Source organism: Vombatus ursinus, unplaced genomic scaffold, assembly GCF_900497805.2.
Source record: "Vombatus ursinus unplaced genomic scaffold, bare-nosed wombat genome assembly UNPS02014807.1, whole genome shotgun sequence".
In the NCBI taxonomy this organism is placed as follows: domain Eukaryota; kingdom Metazoa; phylum Chordata; class Mammalia; order Diprotodontia; family Vombatidae; genus Vombatus; species Vombatus ursinus.
This window is the reverse complement of record NW_020954585.1, coordinates 2,310,582-2,328,284: the sequence shown is the minus strand read 5'-3', so window position 1 is coordinate 2,328,284 and position 17,703 is coordinate 2,310,582. Positions and strand designations below refer to the sequence as shown.

The following is a 17,703-nucleotide window of genomic DNA, read 5'->3' as shown; positions in this document are numbered from 1 at the left end:
GTGTTAAAAAAAAAATCAGAACCCACCCCCCCGCAAACTCTTCTGGTTACAACAGGACTTTCCAGAGTGCTCTTTCCAAGTTTTACTAGTAAAATAGCAATGGTACTAAGAAATAGTATGATGCAATGGAAAAAAACTTAGGTCTCCTGCCAAAGACCCAGATTCGAGTCCCTGTGTTCTATTCACTCTGTGACCTTTGGCAAATCAATTTACCTTTTTTTGTTCCCTCATCTATAGGATGGGGACAATAATAGCTGTACTAGGTATGTTATAGTGTTGTTGTGACAAAAATGCTTTGTAAATTGTGAAGCGCTTTAGAAAGAATTTTAATGATTATGGTTGCTTACGGTAACTCAGAGACATATGCAAATCACCTTCCTTCTCCTGGTTCTTAAGAGGCATTGTGCAAATACAGAATTAGAGGTGGAAGGGACCTTGCAGAGCTTATAGTCACCTAACTCTAAAGCTAGAAGGCACCTCAGAAGTCATCTAGTCCAACCATATATAACACACATCAAAATAATGATAATAATAATTTAGCACACTAAGGCTTGCAAAACACTTTACAATTATTACCTCATTTGATCAACAACCCTGAGAGGTAGATGCTATTATTATTCCCATTTTTCAGATGAGGAAACTGAGGGAGACAGTTTAAATTACCTGCCCAGGGTCGGATAGTGAAACTTTGGTTGTTCATTTGTTTCAGTCGTGTCCAGCTCTTCATGCCCTCATTTGGGGTTTGGGAAAGACACTGGAATGGTTCTCCAGCTCAGATGTGGAAACTGAGGCAAACAGGGTTAAGTGACTTGCCCAGAATCACAACTAGTTAAGTGTCTGAGGCTGGATTTGAACTCTGGAAGATTAGTTTTCCAGATTCCATGCCCAGTGCTCCACCTGCTGAACCACCTCGCTGCTCCTAGGTCTTCCCAAAGATAGAATCAGTGCTCTATACACGGTACCATATAGTGGCCAAGGTATTTTGAGTGACTCAACCAAATTCACAGAGATACTAAGAATCAGAGGAGAGATTTGAACCCAAGTAATCTGACTCCATAGCTTGTGTCCTTTTCACTGTACCTTGCTGCCTCACACCATTGATTCTTATACTACGGGCTAAGGAGTTATTGCAAGGGGTCCATAAAATCTAGATGCACACCAAGCATTCTCATTTTTAACCTTTATTTAGAGCCAGCAAAATATGCAGTGTAATTCGCAATAAATAAGCAAACATGCCTCCTGTTGACTGAATAAATAATATGTCTCACACATATATACATTTCTATTTTTCAAATAGATGCTGTTGTGAATTTTAATACACAAATTCTTTTTTAAAAACATTACTGAGTTCACGGGAGCCTTTTGTCATCACATTTTTTCTATCAACAGATACTAAAAATATGACAACTGTCATATGGGAGAATAAAAAAAAGTGTTTTTTAATGTTGAAAAGGATCCTTACATCAAAGAAGATTGAAGCTACCAATATAGTCTAAACTTTTATTTGACATATAAGGAAACTGAGACCCAGAGATAAGGAGTGATATGTCAGTATTATAGAACTAGCTAATGGCAAAGCTAGGACCACAACTTAGGTCTCCTGCCTCATAGTCTTTGTCTGACCAATATAACTTGGTTCCTTTCTAAGCTGCATCTTTTCAATGAGATGCTATTCCTTTCTGAAACTGCTAACATAAATAAGTAACTATGAACCCAAATATCCCTAGACTCCCTTCACAATATCCCTTGAATCCATTTTCTTCTCTCTATTCATGTGTCCACTAATCTGGCTTAAGCCCTTATCACCATCTTTCCTGGACTATGGCAATGGTTTCTCAGTTGGTCTCTCTGCTTCTAGTCTTTCCCCTTTCCATTTTACACACATTTGCAAAAAAAATCTTCTGAAAACACAGATCTGACCATGTTACTCCTCCACTCAAGAATTTGCAATGGTTCCCTATTGCTTCTCAGGTAAAATACACACTTCTCAGCTTGGCATGAATTTCATAAGCTGATTCTATACTACCTTTTCAAATTTATTTCATATCACTCTCCTACATCCTCTTTATATTCCAGCCAGATAGACAGACTTGCTGCTCCCCAAACACAATATTCTGTCTCCATCTCTATGCCTTTTGCTCCAGTTATCCTCTGTTCCTGGAACAAACTCTCCTTACATCCACCTCTGAGAATACTTAGTCTTCTTTAATGTGCTTCCTACAGATGCCACCTCCCACAGAAAGTCTTCCCTCTTTTTCCTAATTTTTAGTATTCTCTCCCTCTTCAAGTTATCTTGAATTTACTCATCTATTTGTATATTATGCCCCTTGTTGAATGTAATCTCCTTGAAGTTAGGGGGAAAATGTTTTGTTTTTCTTTTTATATCTTCAGAACCTATGATGCCTTGCCCATAGTAGGTCCTTTAAAGGCTTGTTGAATCCAATTGAAGTAACATATTTACATTTAATAAAGTCTTTCTTAACATAATATCATGACCTAACAAACTGATTTTTGTGTTGGGCATTTCAGAAATAGTAGAGAAGACACTTAAGTAGAGAGGAGAGGATTTTCAGTCCCCTTCAAATTATACTATTGAACTACTATACTTAGACCTGAATCTAATCTTGCTTTTTAATAGATTTCATTCAGTCTTTCTCCATACTAAATAATAATCATAACTCACATTTCTCTAGGCTTTAAGGTTTACAAATCACTTTCCTCACAGCAAATCTATAGATAACACAAAAATTTCATGGCCATTTTGTAGATAAGGACATGTAAACATATGTTATAAAATTTTAGAACATAAACTCAAAATTTTTTTTAAAAAGTCCTCCTGTTCTCAGATATATTGGGTCTTCCATTTTATGTTCCCAAATGGTTCTTGATTCCTGGCATTTCACAATCAAGTTCTCTGTAAATGAATTTCCTTCTATCCTAAAAGATTTAAGCCCCTACTCTTTCCTCTCTTCCTACTAATCAGTCAGTCAACAAGTCCTTACATTGTGCAGACAAGGAAATGAAGACACTGGAATCTGAAACAGTTTGTTCAAAGTCAGAGAGAAAACTAGTGACAGAGATGGAACTGTACAACCCAAGCGTCCTGTCTCGCACTTCACCGTGCTTGCCATTGGGTTCTGTCACTGTTCCTTTGTCTCTTTGGCATGAAATAGTGAAGTCTAATGGGTGGATTCTTCTACATTCAGGGTTCTTAACTTTTGATGCGTCATACATCCATTAGATTCACTATTTCATACCAAAGAGCCAAAGGAATGACATCAAAGCCCAATGGCAATGATAGTGAACTGAGAAACAGGACACTTGGGTAATATAGTTTCATCTCTACCACTAGCTTATTGTCTGACTTTGAACAATTTCAAATTCCAGTGCCTTAGTTTCCTGGTCTGTACAATGGTCTGTACTAGAGCCAGGGGTCTTAACCTTTTTGGTGTGTTATAGATCCCTTTGGCAGTCTGGTGTAGCCTAGGGACTCCTCAGAATAATGTTTTTAAATGCATAAAATAAAATACATGGGATTTCAAAGGAAACTAATTGCATTGAAATAAAGATGTCAATTTTTTCCCACTCAAGTTCACAGACCCCCTTGAAATTTATGCATATTCCCCCAAATTAAGAACCCCTAGACTAGATGATCGCTTAGGTCCGTCTTAGCTCTGGTTTGCTTATCTGTTTATATATTATACTTCCTGGTAGAATTTAATCTCCTTGAAGGCAAGAACTAATCTTTTGTTTTTCTTTTTATATCCTCAGAATCTATGATGCCTTGCATATAATAGGTTCTTTAAATGCTTGTTGAATTGAATCAAATTGACGTAACATATTTAGTAACTAGGTGGCACAGTGGATAAAGCACTGGGTCTGGAGTCAGGAAGACCTAAGTTCAAATTTGGCCTCAATCACTTACTAGCTGTGTGACCCTAGGCAAGTCACTTAACTCTGTTTGCCTCAGTTTCCTCATCTGTAAAATGAACTGGAGAAGGAAATGGTCAACCACTCCAGTATCTTTGACAGGAAAACCCCAAATTGGGTCAGAAAGAGTCAGAAACAAATGAACAACAATAAGAAATTTACATTTAATAATATCTTTCTTAACACAATGTTTTAACCCAACAAACTGATTTTTATGTTGGGTTATATAGAGTTGCATTTTGTTGGGTTCTGTGGGTGAGGCATGGGACCATGGGGACCACAAAATAGAGTGATTCAAAGTGGACTGAATATATAGATGTGCTGGGCTGGCTAAGACTGGCTAACAAGCCAATTGTTAAATTTTCAATGTGAACATTTATATTTCAGATATTGGAAAATGCTACTAATCAGGGACCAATTTGTTTTGTTGATTGTCTAGACTTAAGAAAGTGGTAGAGAATGTGTTAATAATTAAAGTTAAACTTAAAAGTGTATTGTGTATATATTTTTTTCTAGAGAGTCAGTTGTTAAACATTTGCCAGCACACACCTGATTAAACACTTCCAAAAAATATATTACTTATTACCTAGGGAGTATATGAACATGTAACATTCACCAAACTGTGGAATTACTCTTACACTTCTCACTTTTTTTCCTTTACAAATTGATAGAACCTATTTACTGAGTTATAAATGTAACTAGTATTGATATAGCTAGTGATATACGTAGCTAGTATAGTAGTAATATATGTAGCTAGTTAGTAACATATATAGCTAGCATATATAGTAGTAGTTTGCAAAGTGTTTTACAAATATTCTCTTGTCTTATCCTCAACAATCCTGGGACCTAGGTGCTATTATTACCTCCATTTTATAGATGAGGAAACAGGCTGAGAGAGGTCAAGTGACTTGCCCAATGTCACACAGCTAGTAAGTATTGTTGGCTGGATTTGTACTCTGCTTTTCTTGACTCCAGGTTCAGCACTCTATCCACTGCACTGCAATATCTAATAGAATATTTCAGAAAGTACCTGGAGCTATGCTTTTGAGCTGTTATGCAGAGGGCCAGGGATTCCCAACAATAGTGATCTGGTCCCCTGAGAAAGGGAATGACTGCCATCTGATGGAAGTTATGGGGAACTGCTTGAAGGACTTGCTACAAAACTAATGAAGGATGGTAGCAGTACCTCATGGGGATTGTTTCCTTTCTCTCATTCTGCCATTTACTACTTATATGAACTAGTCATTTCATCTCTCAGTTTCCCCATCTGAAAAATGGGAGGATTGGATTAGATGCCCTCCAAGGTCCCTTCCAGCTCTCAATCTATGATCCTATGATAGGAAAATACTGTAATACAAGAATTAATTAAGACAAACTTTGTTGAGGAGGAGAGGAGATTAGTGACTACAGTGGCTCACAGACAGATGTTATTAACAATGTGCACCATCTGGTATCTTCCTATTTTAGCTAATTAATCTTGCTAACTAGGTTCTAAGCTCTGTTTTTCTATGCTTCTGGAGGAATGCATGTATGAAATGTCATGTTCTCTAAATTTCAGTTCCCTTGGGGAAAAGCCCTGGTTGCATCACTTTAGGTAAGACTTTAAACAGGTAGCTTTTAAGCAGAGCAGTAACCAGAAACATCTACTGAGAGCTGTTAGAGGCATGTACTAGAAGAAAGGAAATACTTCACAGGCAGACAGAGGGACTATGAAGAGAACTACTGGCATGATAAAGCAACCTCATAGGTATGCCCAGATCTACCCAGGGCAATACTTCAAGTGACACAGGCCTCTGGAGAAGAGTTTCCCATGGATGGATGATATTATTTTCAATGGGCCCTGGTCCAAGGCCTGATATATGTTTGTTTCACTTGACCTACAAATAAACTTGCTTATGCCTTGCCAACCTGTGTGCTTATAAGGGGAAATGGTTACTATATCCTGGGGTGGTGGTGGTAATGTCAGATAATGAAGTTCCCAAATTATCTTGAGTGGGGCTAATGAGCTAGAGAAATGAGAAGTTCCCTAAACTATACCTGGGTCCTTCGTGTATGTAAGGAGCTCTGATATGAGGCTTGCAATTATATTGTAAATGTCTGTGGGCAGTGACTATTATCTTACCCTCTCATCTCTAACACAAGTATTCACCCTCACTCTTTCCCTCCCAAGGTTTAGAATGCATTTTTGTTGTTTTGGTTTTTGTTTGTTTGTTTGTTTGTTTTTTGGCTAGGCAATGGGGTTAAGTCACTTGCCCAGGGTCACACAGCTAGTAAGTGTTATGTGTCTGAGTCCGAATTTGAACTCAGGTCCTCCTGAATCCAGGGCCGGTGCTCTAGCCACCTAGCTGCCCCTAGAATGCATTTTTGAAAGGAAACCTGGGTTCCTTCTTTGTTTGAGATTAGCAGTACCTCATGGGGATTGCTTCCTTTCTCTCATTAAGACTTGAAGAGCTATCCCACCCAGTGATGAGGGAAGGAGATGGAGTGAGACCCACCCTGTAGTTAGCATCAGAGTTTATCCTCTGCTCAAGGAGAAAACCCTGAGCAGGTGTCTTCTCTGGGAGGCATGACTACCAGAGGCTGTGCTCAGCTGGGGTTAATTGCTCATTAGGGTGGATCCAGAGGCTATAAAAAGGAGTCTGCCACAGTGGGGAACTCAGCTTTCTGGGGGAGTGTGGAAATCCTGTCATTCAAACACAGCTCACTGATAGCCCTTTACTCTGGGGCTTAGCTCTCTGGGGTTTAGTTGAAGTGTGTTCCTGATGCAGTTGTTTCATTAAACAATTGCCATTCAAAGAAATGATTCTCCACTCTAGAATTAAAGCGAGGTGATGGCAAGAGGACTGGGTTTGTACTGGGGAGACATGAATTTGAATCCTACTCACATCTAGGGGAGTGCTGGAGCCAGCTCATACCAGCTCTAGAGAGCTGGTTGTTAAGTTTTTAGTGTGAACATTTACATTTCACAAATTGCAAACACAACAGATCAGGGCTTGATTTATTGTTTGGTTGATTTCTAGACTTAAAAAAAATGAGAGAGAAAATGTTAGTAGTTCAGATAAAACTTAAAAGTATATTATGGAGCAGCTAGGTGGCATAGTAGATAGATCACTGGCCCTGGAATCCCTAGGAACTGAGTTCAAATTTGGCCTCAGACACTTACTAGCTGTGTGACCCTAGACAACTCACTTAACCCTAATTGCCTCCAAAAAATTTTTAAGGTATATTATGTGTACATTATCCTGTTGGAGAGCCTGTTGTTAAACATGTCAGTACACCACTGTTCACGTCCTACCATAACTTGCCAAAGGAGTTAGAAAAAGCCAATAGGAGAGTTGGGTCTTGAGCTTAGGTCTTCTGACTTCTCACTCAGTGTTAACTTCTATGTTTCTACTGTTGGAGCCGGAAGGAACCTTAGAAATACAGCCCCTTTGTTTCACTGATGAAGGTCATATAAAATTTAATGAGTGAACTTAAGTCAGAGCCAGGAGTTCAGCTTAGCTCTTGTCACTCTTCCAGCTCTCTATGAAAGTGACACGATACTGTTGCTAATTCCTATTTTACAGAGGAGGAAACTGAGACTCAAAGAAGATAAATGGTTTGGCCATGGTCACATAACTAGTCTTAAAGGAGACAATCGAACCTCTAGGCTCATTATGATTTCCACTATGCCACAAAGCTTGTGAGAGGAATATGTTCATACATACCCAATCAATAATACTGGATATGTTCATCACCTACCTAGGAAAGGACACCTAGTCTAGTGAAAAGAATTTTGAATTTGGAGTTAAAGGACCTGAGTTTGAATCCCAGATCAGATACTTGCTAATTTTGTGACTTTGTAAAAACCATTTGCACTCTCTGAACCTCAGTTTCCCCCTTTGTAAAAGGAGAATATTAGTACTGTTCAGCTGTAAATCTTATTTTCTTTATATACAAAAAGCTATAATTTAAGGGATAACGTCAAACGACACTCCTCTTATTGCAAAGTGCTGTATAAGCCATAGTCTTTACCCCCAAATCACTTACCCTCTTACTGGAGACAGAATTGTTGGCAAATGGGAAAAAATGTATTGCTGCTGGTCAACATGCCATTCATAAGAAGGAAGGGGAGGTATTAATGACAGCCAGATAAAATGCTCTAGGACAAAACCATCCCTCCCCATGATGTCTCAGTCTCTTAAAGAGAGGCTCTGCAGAAATGAGCTGATCTGCAAGCATGACCCTGAAAAAGATTTGAGAAAATGCAACTCCTTCCCTTTTGTGCAGAGGTGAGGGACTACTGATATGAATTGCTATATACATTGTCAGACACAATTGATGGATTTGTTGGTTTTGCTGAATTGCTTTTTCCTTTCTTTTTCTTCTTTGTTACAAAGGATGGCTCACTGGGGAGGGTAGAGTAAAGAAGAGGGATATAGTGAGAAATAAAGGTGGTACAAAAACAAAAACAAAAACTTAAAGAAATTAGTGTGATCCCAAACTGGGTAACCACCAACCACTCATCCAGTGCTAGCACATCTTTTATGACCATCCCAATGTAACTTTAAAGAAAGTTCTTATTAAAAACTTAACACTGAATATCAATATGTAAAACTAAACTTCATTTGTAGATCTTTATATTTAAATTAATATCAGCAAATAAAGCATGGCAACATGAGTCTCAGCTCAAATGAATTTTTATACTGAGGTTTCACATCAGTTTCTTCTAATTCCATAAGAAAAACTCTGATGGGTAGGCAGGGTGGTTCAGAAGAACAAGGTGTGGCATCAGAGGATGCCCTCTGACATTAGCTGCCTATGTGACTTTGGGCATATCGCTTTACCCACCTGGTCATTGGTTTCCTTATCTGTAAAATGAGGGGTGGGGCGGATTAGATGGCCTGAGAGCTCCCCTCTACCTCAAGCTCTATGGTCCTATCAGTTTGTCCCAATGTAGGAACTGGAAAAGGGTCAAAACTTACAAGAAATGGATTTCCTTAGATTAGAGATGTAACTTTTTTTTTTTTGTAAGCCTTCCATCCAAACCAAATGTTAACGTTTATTGGCCTCTAAGCAAAGGAAGGAGTTGGACAAACCCCCACCTTGGCCTGCCTGAAATCAGGCAGGAAACAAGAAGAAACCTGAGGAGGAAGAATTAGACAATTGCCCTCAGCTCTGACTGGATCTTTTACCTACAGTCAAGACACACTTAGAAAAAAAATCAAGAAATTCCACAAACCTGCATAGCATGAAATACCTATCTTGGTACATCTGCCATACTCAGGGAGGATGATTTCTAAATTATTGTAGCATTCCATATTTTACACAGATTATATATGTGTGTACATGTGTGTGTATATACACATGTATGAATGTAAATTTATGTATATGTATATGCACATGTGTCTATGTATGTGCATATATACATTTAAGTATCTATGTTAAATCTTAAGTACTGTGATATATCCATTACTATAGATATAATACATAGTATATGTAATATGTTGTATGATAGTGCTACTGTATGTGTATATATATATAAATTATACATCCATTTGCATGTTAAGTTTTATATGTACTACAAATATGAATACATATAAATATAAGTATACACATATTCATACATGTATTATATACTTTTGCAAGTTATATATGTGTATATATACATATACACATTATACATAGGTTTGCAGATTGTTTTATATATAAAGTATATAAAATATAAATGTATACACATATATGATATGCATACTTTTATAGGCTAAGTTACACACACATAAGAGTATATACATATATCACATAGACTTTGCAGGCTAAGTTTTAAATATATTATGTATGTATGTATACATACATGCATTACACAGACTTTTGCAGGCTATGTTTTATATACAAATATATCATGAATATATACATACATATATATTATATAGACTTTTGAAAGCTAAGTTTTAGAGTTATTACACATGTGTATACATACATTATATATACTTTGTAGACTAAGTTTTAGATATATGGAATGTGTGTACATATATATTACATGGACTTTTGCAAGCTATGTATATTATATATATACATACACATGGACATTATATAGACTTTTGCAGGCTAAGATTTATATATTACATATGTGTATATACATGTGTGCATTGCATAGACTTTGCAGGCTAAATGTTAGATATATTACACATGTGTATATATGTACATTACATAGATTTATTACATTACATAGATTTTTTGCAGTCTCTGTCCATACAGCCAAAAATCCACCCAAATTGCAAAGTGAGTGATCTGTTTTCCAGCTTTCAACACGGCCAGTGGACCATGCAAGTTCCTCGGGCTCACTCTGCACTTTTTATGCCATATCCCTCTTGGGAATGACTTGTAGGCAGCATGGGAAAAGTAAATAGCATGAGTTCCAAAGCTCATCAAGCAGAAAGTTGTAAGACACAGCAGCACACACTGCCTGAAACAAAGCTACTTGAACTCCCAATGCTTCACACTCTGGATTTTTCTTCCCTTTGTCCTAGAGAGCTAGATGAAAAAGACAAGGTCCTAAAGTAAGGGGGTTGGACTAGATCTCTGAGGTCCCTCACAACTCTAAAATCCCATGGTAATAGTAAGTTCACATTTATAGAGCATTTTACCGTTTGCAATACGTGTTATCTGATTTGATCTTCACAGAAACTCTGGGAGATAGCTGCTATTATCATTCCCATTTTACGGATGCAGAAACTGAGGCTTGAGAGGTTGAGTACCTTGCCCAGACTTCAAGGGTGTGCAGAGAGCCAGCTTATACTAGCTCTCAAGTAGAATTAAATATCAGCATTTATTCCTCTGAAATTTGCTAATACTGCAAATCAGGCTTAATGTACTATTTGTTGATTTCTAGACTTTAAAAAGCGATTCTAGCTCTGGCATTCTGTGATTCCATGAGATCAAAGGAGATAACACAAATGCTTTGCAAAATTAAAAACACTATATGAATAATAACTATGATTATTTTTAGCTAATTGGGATGAATTAGAACTTGAGGGAGTTCATGGCCTTGAGAGCATTCTATGCCTTTTTCTATAGTATCTCTACCACAAATTCATCAAATAGGTAACAATGTTTTTCGTGTTTGGGAACAATCATCTTTCAGGAAGGGCATGCTGGAGCCAGCTCATATCAGCTCATGAGAGTCAATTGTTGAATTTTCAGTGTCAGTCAATTTGGGGCAGCTAGGTAACACAATAGGTAGAGCCTAGAGTCAGGAAGACCTGAGTTCAAATTCGACCTCAAATATTTACTAGCTGTGTGACCCTTGACAAGTTACTTTACCTCTGTTTGCCTCAATTTGCTCATCTGTAAAATGGGAATAATAATAGCACCTATCTCCCAGGGCTGTTGTGAGGAAGAAATAATAATTATAAAACACTTAGTGCCTTTACACAGTGCCTTTACTACAGTGCCTGGCACATAAGAAGTGCTTACATAAATGTCAATTTTGATTATTAATAATAAACATTTATTAACTACTAACTATGTGTACAGAGCTAAGCACTGCACATTCTAAGAAAGGCAAAGACAGTCCTCGCTGCAGGCTCACAAGCAAGTTAAGTCCTCTCCCAGAGCCTCATCTTCCTCCTCTGGAAAATGGGGATAATAATACAAGGTCTGTCAAAGGATTTAGATATCATTCTCTGCAAATAGCTTTTTACAGTGATGACCAGTCACACCCAAATGAGCCATTAGACTCCTTGTATTTATTCCACTACCATTTATTAAGAGTCTACTTCGAGCAAAACACTGGGTCGGCATTAGGGAGGAGCTAGGATCCTGGGACAGGAGGTCTCAAAACAAAACAACAAACAAAGTAGGTTTTGTCTTCAAGGAGCCTGCATTCTATCATAGGAAACAACATATATACGCAATATAATTATGTACAAAATAAAACAAAGTAGGGAGAAGTGTTAGCCTCAGGGGATCAGGAAAGGCCTCATATAGGAGGTGGTATCTGGACTGAGTTTTGAAGGAAAATAGTAAGAGGTGGAGGGGAGGAAGGAGTGAATTTTAGCATGAGGGACAGATAGACTGGGAAAAGATACAAAGATGGGAGACAGAAAGTTGTTTGTAAGGATCCACAAGAAATATAGTTTAGCTAAACTATATGTGAAGGGGAGTGATGTAGAATAAGGAAGGAAAGGTAGGTTGGAGGCAACATTGTAAAGGACTCCTGAAACTATGCCTGTCATGACCTGTGCCAGAGCTCAAAAACCCTAGAAAACTCTCCTAAAAGCAAACAGCAATCTCCCTACTTGGTATGAAGCTAAGTGCCTGTCATTCAGGGAAGCCATAGATAGGATGTCCAGAATGGGTGGGACGGTGCTCTAGATGACCCCTAAGGATATTCCTTCCAACTCTAAAATTCTCCCAATGATTTTTCTGATTAAAAAAAAAATGGAGCATTTCAGAGAGACAAGTGGCTTAGTTCCAAGGGTCTTCCCCTTAGCTTCCAGCTGGCTGTGTAATCAACAGGGCAAGTTCAGTGCACAGGGCCTGGGGCAAATCCCTACATGTCCCTGACTCCACTTTCTGTCTGAGCTTGCTAGTGTAGGGTTTTCTCTGGAAGGACATTGAACGATTACTCACTTTCTGGCATGGGCTTCTAAAAAATCGGCACCTTCTTCATCCACTCAGCAAAAGGCCCATAAAATGTTTGCCAGGACGACAGATCAACAATCTGCTTGGAAACAGGCAATATCTGTTCAGTCTGAGTTGGATCGTTGGGGAAAGATAATGGCAGTAAGAGACGTCTGCCTGACCCAGGAAGGCCCTGGCTTCGACTCAGTGAGGGTTGCTGGTTATGGTGCTGTCTGTGTTCGCTTTAGGAAATCACTTGCCTGCCTTTATTGACCTGGGGTATAAAGAATGGTGGCATCTCTTGTGAACTGGGAGCTGGGGGTTAGTAGGAAAGGTTCACTTTCTTGCCTTTGCTCACGCCATGGCTCCCATGTGGGGAATGGACTATTTCTTTTCATTTCCCCATTTCTGTTGACATGCCTTGCTTCCTTCAAGTCTTGACCATGGGAAAGTAGAGGGAGTGATGGACCTAGAATCCAAAAAGGCTCAGTTCTAATGGTCCCTCAGATGAGTAAGAGCTGAGTACCACAGACAAGTCATTTCACTCAGTGTTTTGGTTTCTTCATCTGTAAAATAAGGGGGTTGGCTATGATGACCTCTGAGGTCCTTTCTATCTCTAAAAGCTATGATCGTGCTTGTATAATTGTATAAATGAAACCTTCTCGGATCTGACTTCCCCTGCTCTGCCCTGCCCTAACTTCAGGTGAAAGTTATCTCCTTTCTCAGATGTTTCATAATACATTAGCTAGAACTCTTTGTGATGACCTTATTCTCTCTTGTATTATAATTATTTGTGCATTTGTTCTCCCACTCACTTTAAATTATAAGTTCTTAAAGAGCAGATCCTATGATATAGATATATAGGGACATATATGTATGTATAGAGACATATATACATGTATATATGCATGTACATGTGTCACACCACATATATGCACACACATATACATCCATAGATACCTACCCATACCCACATCTCTCTAGTGCTTAGAACAAAGCTTTGTACATCTTAAGGTACCTAATATTTCCCAAACTGAATTGAATTGCTCTTTCTGAATAAAACCTGTGTTTATGGTCTGGAGTGTGTGGGGACAGGGAGGTAGTTGCCAGACAGTGATACCTGGATTTGTGGCAGGGGCAGAGGAAGGGAGATGGGTTTAGTGTCTTGAGTTAGGGTATAGGGATTTGAGAAGTTTTAGTAAAGTGAGGCTAAAGCTAAGTCCCCTGGACTAGCCCCAACCTATCAATCAATCAATCCTCAAGCCTTTATTAAGTATATAACCTGCCCAAGTACTGTGCTGGAGTACAAAGAAAAAGCAAAAACAGCCCCTGCCCTCAAAGAGCTTACATTTTAACAAATGCAATAAGAGAAGGTGGTGTTCAGAGGAGCTGACTACAGGTCATAGATGAAAAGATCATAGATTTAGGGTTGGAAGGAGTCTTTGAGGCCCTCTAGTTCACACACACACCCATTTTACAGATAAGGAAACTGAGAGCCAAAGGGGTTAAGTGACTTATCCAAGGTCACATATATAAAAATGGAAGAATCAGGATCTGAACCCAGATGCTCTGAATCCAAATCTATTATTCTTTCCACTGTATCATGTTAGATTATGAGCTGCCATCCAGGACTGAATCCTGGTATGCAATAGGGGAAGGCCACAACTCACCCAGTGGTAGTCCTCATTCTCCTCTGATGGGATGTGTAAGTCTTCTTACTTTAAATGCAGTGGTTTGTCTAGTGGATGTGACAGAATATGGTTTATCTTCCTTTCCTGTCCCCAATAGGTACAATTAAGGTAGAACATCGGCTCCTGGAGCCTGGCTTTCTGAAAAAAGGTTGAATATTAGTTTTGTTTCAACAGTTTGGACCTGGACCTGGAGCTCAGTCATACAACAATCATTTGGAAAGAATAGAGATCATAGGTTTGGATTTGGAAGGGACTTTAGAGGTCATTTAATGCAGTCCTCTCATTTTACAAAGAAACAGGTCCAAGGCCCAAGGTCAAGAAGGTACTAAGTTGGAAAGCCAGGATGTGTACCTGGATCTTTTGATACCAGACCCATCACTCATGGTGGATAGTATGATATTCATTGCCCCATACTGCTTCCACAGCCTTTTACATAGGGATGTGTTGATAAATGTTTAACAGCTTGTTCTCTGGGAAGAAAAATGTACACAGAACATCCTTTTAAGTCTATTATTAACATTTTCCTCATCACTTTCATAAGTCTGTTGCTGTTCAGTTGTTTTCAGTTCTGTCCAACTCTTTGTGACCCCATATGGGGTTTTCTTGGCAAAGATACTGGAGTGGTTTGCCATTTTTCTTTTCCAGCACATTTTACAGATGAAGAAACTGAGGCAAACAGGGTTAAATAACTCGCCCAGGATGGCACAGTTAGTAAGAGTCTGAGGCCAGATTTGAGGCCAGATAACTCTTCCTGACTCCAGGCCCAGCACTCTATCCACTGCACTGCCTAACTGCCCTCTTATAAGTCTAGAAATCAACAAAAAATCAAATCAGGTCCTAATTTGGAGCATTTGCCAATTTCTGATGCATTGCTACTCACAATGAAAATTTAACAATTGGCTCCCAGGGACCAGTAGAGTTGGCTCCTGCATTCCCTGCTTCCAAAGCTCGTCACACTTTGTTTCTCCTCTGTCCATATTACTGCGGTCTCTCAGTGGTTGACTGAACCACAGGAGGTCGCAGGATTGAAAACCGTCAGCAGATTTGAAATTTTAATTTTAAAAATTTAAGTTTGAAACTTTAAGATAAAGCGTTATTTGGCTCAGGGATCTGAGAAATTGTCCTCCCACTATCATTTTTGTATATATTCAATGTAGAATATAGAATTTTAGAACTGTAAGAAGTTGAGAGGCTGTCTAGCCTAACGTCCTCATTTTACAGTTGAAGAAACTGAGGCCAACAGAGGGCAGGTGACTTGCCCATCATTATAAAACTGTGGTTTCCACTACAACACACTGTTCCTTATATAATGATCTTGTTTATCAGAATGAATCATTTCCATTCTGTTTGTTTTATTATCGAGCATACCCCAGGCCTGGGAACCATGAAGAATAAACCACTATGCATTTCCTGTGTAACGTGTGATAACGTCATCCTAGGGACGACAGGACCTCTTGACCAAGGTTCCTAACCTCTCTGGTGTCGTGGACCTCTTCATCAGTCTGGCGAAGCCGATGATCCCCTTCTCAGATGAAAGCTTTAAATGTTTAAAATAAAATCTGTAAGTTGCAAGGTTTGTTGTAAAAATCAATAGTTTTTATTATTTAACAAAATAAATGCTTGTTGCCAGCCTGCTGCCTGCCCCCCCCCCAATAAAATAAAATAGATAGGATTATGGAGGAAACCTATTATTTTGAAATAAAGATGTATTTTTTCCCATCCAAGTTCATAGACTCCCCTGAAGCCCACCCGTGGGCCCCTTAAGGAGGTCTTGGACCCCGGGTTAAGAACCCCTGTTCTAGACTATGACTGAAGGTGTTTCCATAGGAGAAGATGTCACCAGGAATGTATGGATGCACCAACAGAGAAGAGGAAGAGCTAGGCCCACTTCAGGCTACTAATTTTTCCTTCTGTCCATTTTCTGAGTGTTGTCCGCTATAGCTTTCCAGCAGCACCAAAATCCCTGAGAAACAAAACAAAACAAAATAAAACCTCCTTCCTGCAGCCCAGCTTCTCATGTGTGGGCAGCCTCCTTGTACATCAATAAATCACTAGCAGCTGGGGTGGGGGGGGGAGAGTGGGGAGACCCTGTTCCCTACTGCTTCCTGAAATTAAAAATGACCTGCTCACCTCTGATAATGACTGTCATATATTAACTGGGCTCCTCCCAGCCTCTGTTCCAACCCGGCTCCTTTCATCAGGGGGTCTGGGAGAAATCTCGGGCTGTGGAAGCTGTTTATTTAGAGTTTGCTGTGGCTTTCCTTCTCCCTTAGGGACCAAGTCACAGCTTCTGGAAGTAAGGAAAGAAAGGACATCACATAAACATCTCCTCTCACCCTCTCTCTTTCGCTCCCTCCCTCCCCCCCCCTCTCTCTCTCTCTCTCTCTCTCTCTCTCTCTCTTTCTCTCTCTCTTTCTCTCTCTCTCTCTAACTCTCTTTCTCTCTCTCTTTCTCTCTCTCTCTCTCTCTTTCTCTCTCTCTCTTTGTCTCTCACCGATTTCCTCCCATTGCTACTTGTGGAGGCCTTAGGTCCACCATCACATCATCCCTTTTTAATTTAACATGAATAAATTAATCACCCAGGTGTTCATCCTGTGTCTCCTTGCCTGTAAACAACCAGGCATGGTTCCTTGTTTGCGCAATCCTCCCCCCACCTTTCATCAGCAACAAGGATTGGATGACAAAGAGGAACAGACAAGTTTGGGGTTCCTGACTCTTCCACGCAACCTAGCCCATGATAGCCACGTGGCACACACTCAATAAATACCAACTGGGTTGGCTTATTCTCCCATTCAGCATCCTCAGGGCTCTCTCTGACAGATAGGCCTCAGGGTTCTCGATTCTCTTTACTTCCTGGAATGCAATTTTCCTACTTTCCTATCTCCCAATCTCATGCTCCCTGGGGCCTCCAACCTCCCTCCCTAATGCATGTAGCAAAAAAGATGAGATCAGAGATCGTGGGATCTTTCTAACATAGCCTTTGTATGCTCCCTGGCAACTAGTATGTAGCAAGAGTACTATTTTCTAAAGCTACTGGGGGCCAAGGAAGGGGAGGAAAGTCATCCTTTTTCCAGGGCAGATTTGATCTTATCTATTCAAACCAGAAGCCTTTGAGACCAGCCATAGTCTCATGACATGAAGTTGCAGGCCAAAAGAAGGAAAAATGGGTCCCAAAGAAAAATTCCTGGTGAAACACACATTTCAGGGTTAACTGTCCATGGGTATATTGGTCCCCTTGGGTATGGGCAGGCCTACCTAGGCAGTAGATAAAGATTAGCCTGCCTATCTTAAAGCCTTTGCTGTTTGATTTCAAAGCCGGTTGCCACCTGGCACCCAGCATTCTAGAGGTCACTCCTCCAGTCCAAGAGAGCTGGTTGTTAAATTTTCAGTGTGAGCTTTTATGCCTCTGAAATCAGCAAACACTGTATAAATCAGGACTTGATTTACTGTTTACTTAATTGTCCAGACTTAAGAGAGT

The 17,703-nt window shown here is 39.5% G+C and overlaps 1 long non-coding RNA gene across 3 annotated transcripts in view; it reads right to left on the bottom strand.

The window, feature by feature from the left end:
* Positions 1 to 17,703, bottom strand: part of LOC114052501 — a 62,787-nt gene that overhangs the window by 15,663 nt on the left and 29,421 nt on the right. The window contains exons 2-7 of one of the 3 annotated variants that reach the window (XR_003570250.1): positions 16,356 to 16,515; positions 16,085 to 16,188; positions 15,698 to 15,762; positions 14,577 to 14,695; positions 14,205 to 14,363; positions 12,548 to 12,634 (exon numbers count right to left, since the gene is read on the bottom strand). This is a non-coding gene — a long non-coding RNA (uncharacterized LOC114052501). Of the gene's footprint in view, positions 1 to 12,547; positions 12,635 to 14,204; positions 14,364 to 14,576; positions 14,696 to 15,697; positions 15,763 to 16,084; positions 16,189 to 16,355; positions 16,516 to 17,703 lie in introns of those variants that run through there. The other 2 variants (XR_003570252.1, XR_003570251.1) reach the window with 2 other exon arrangements.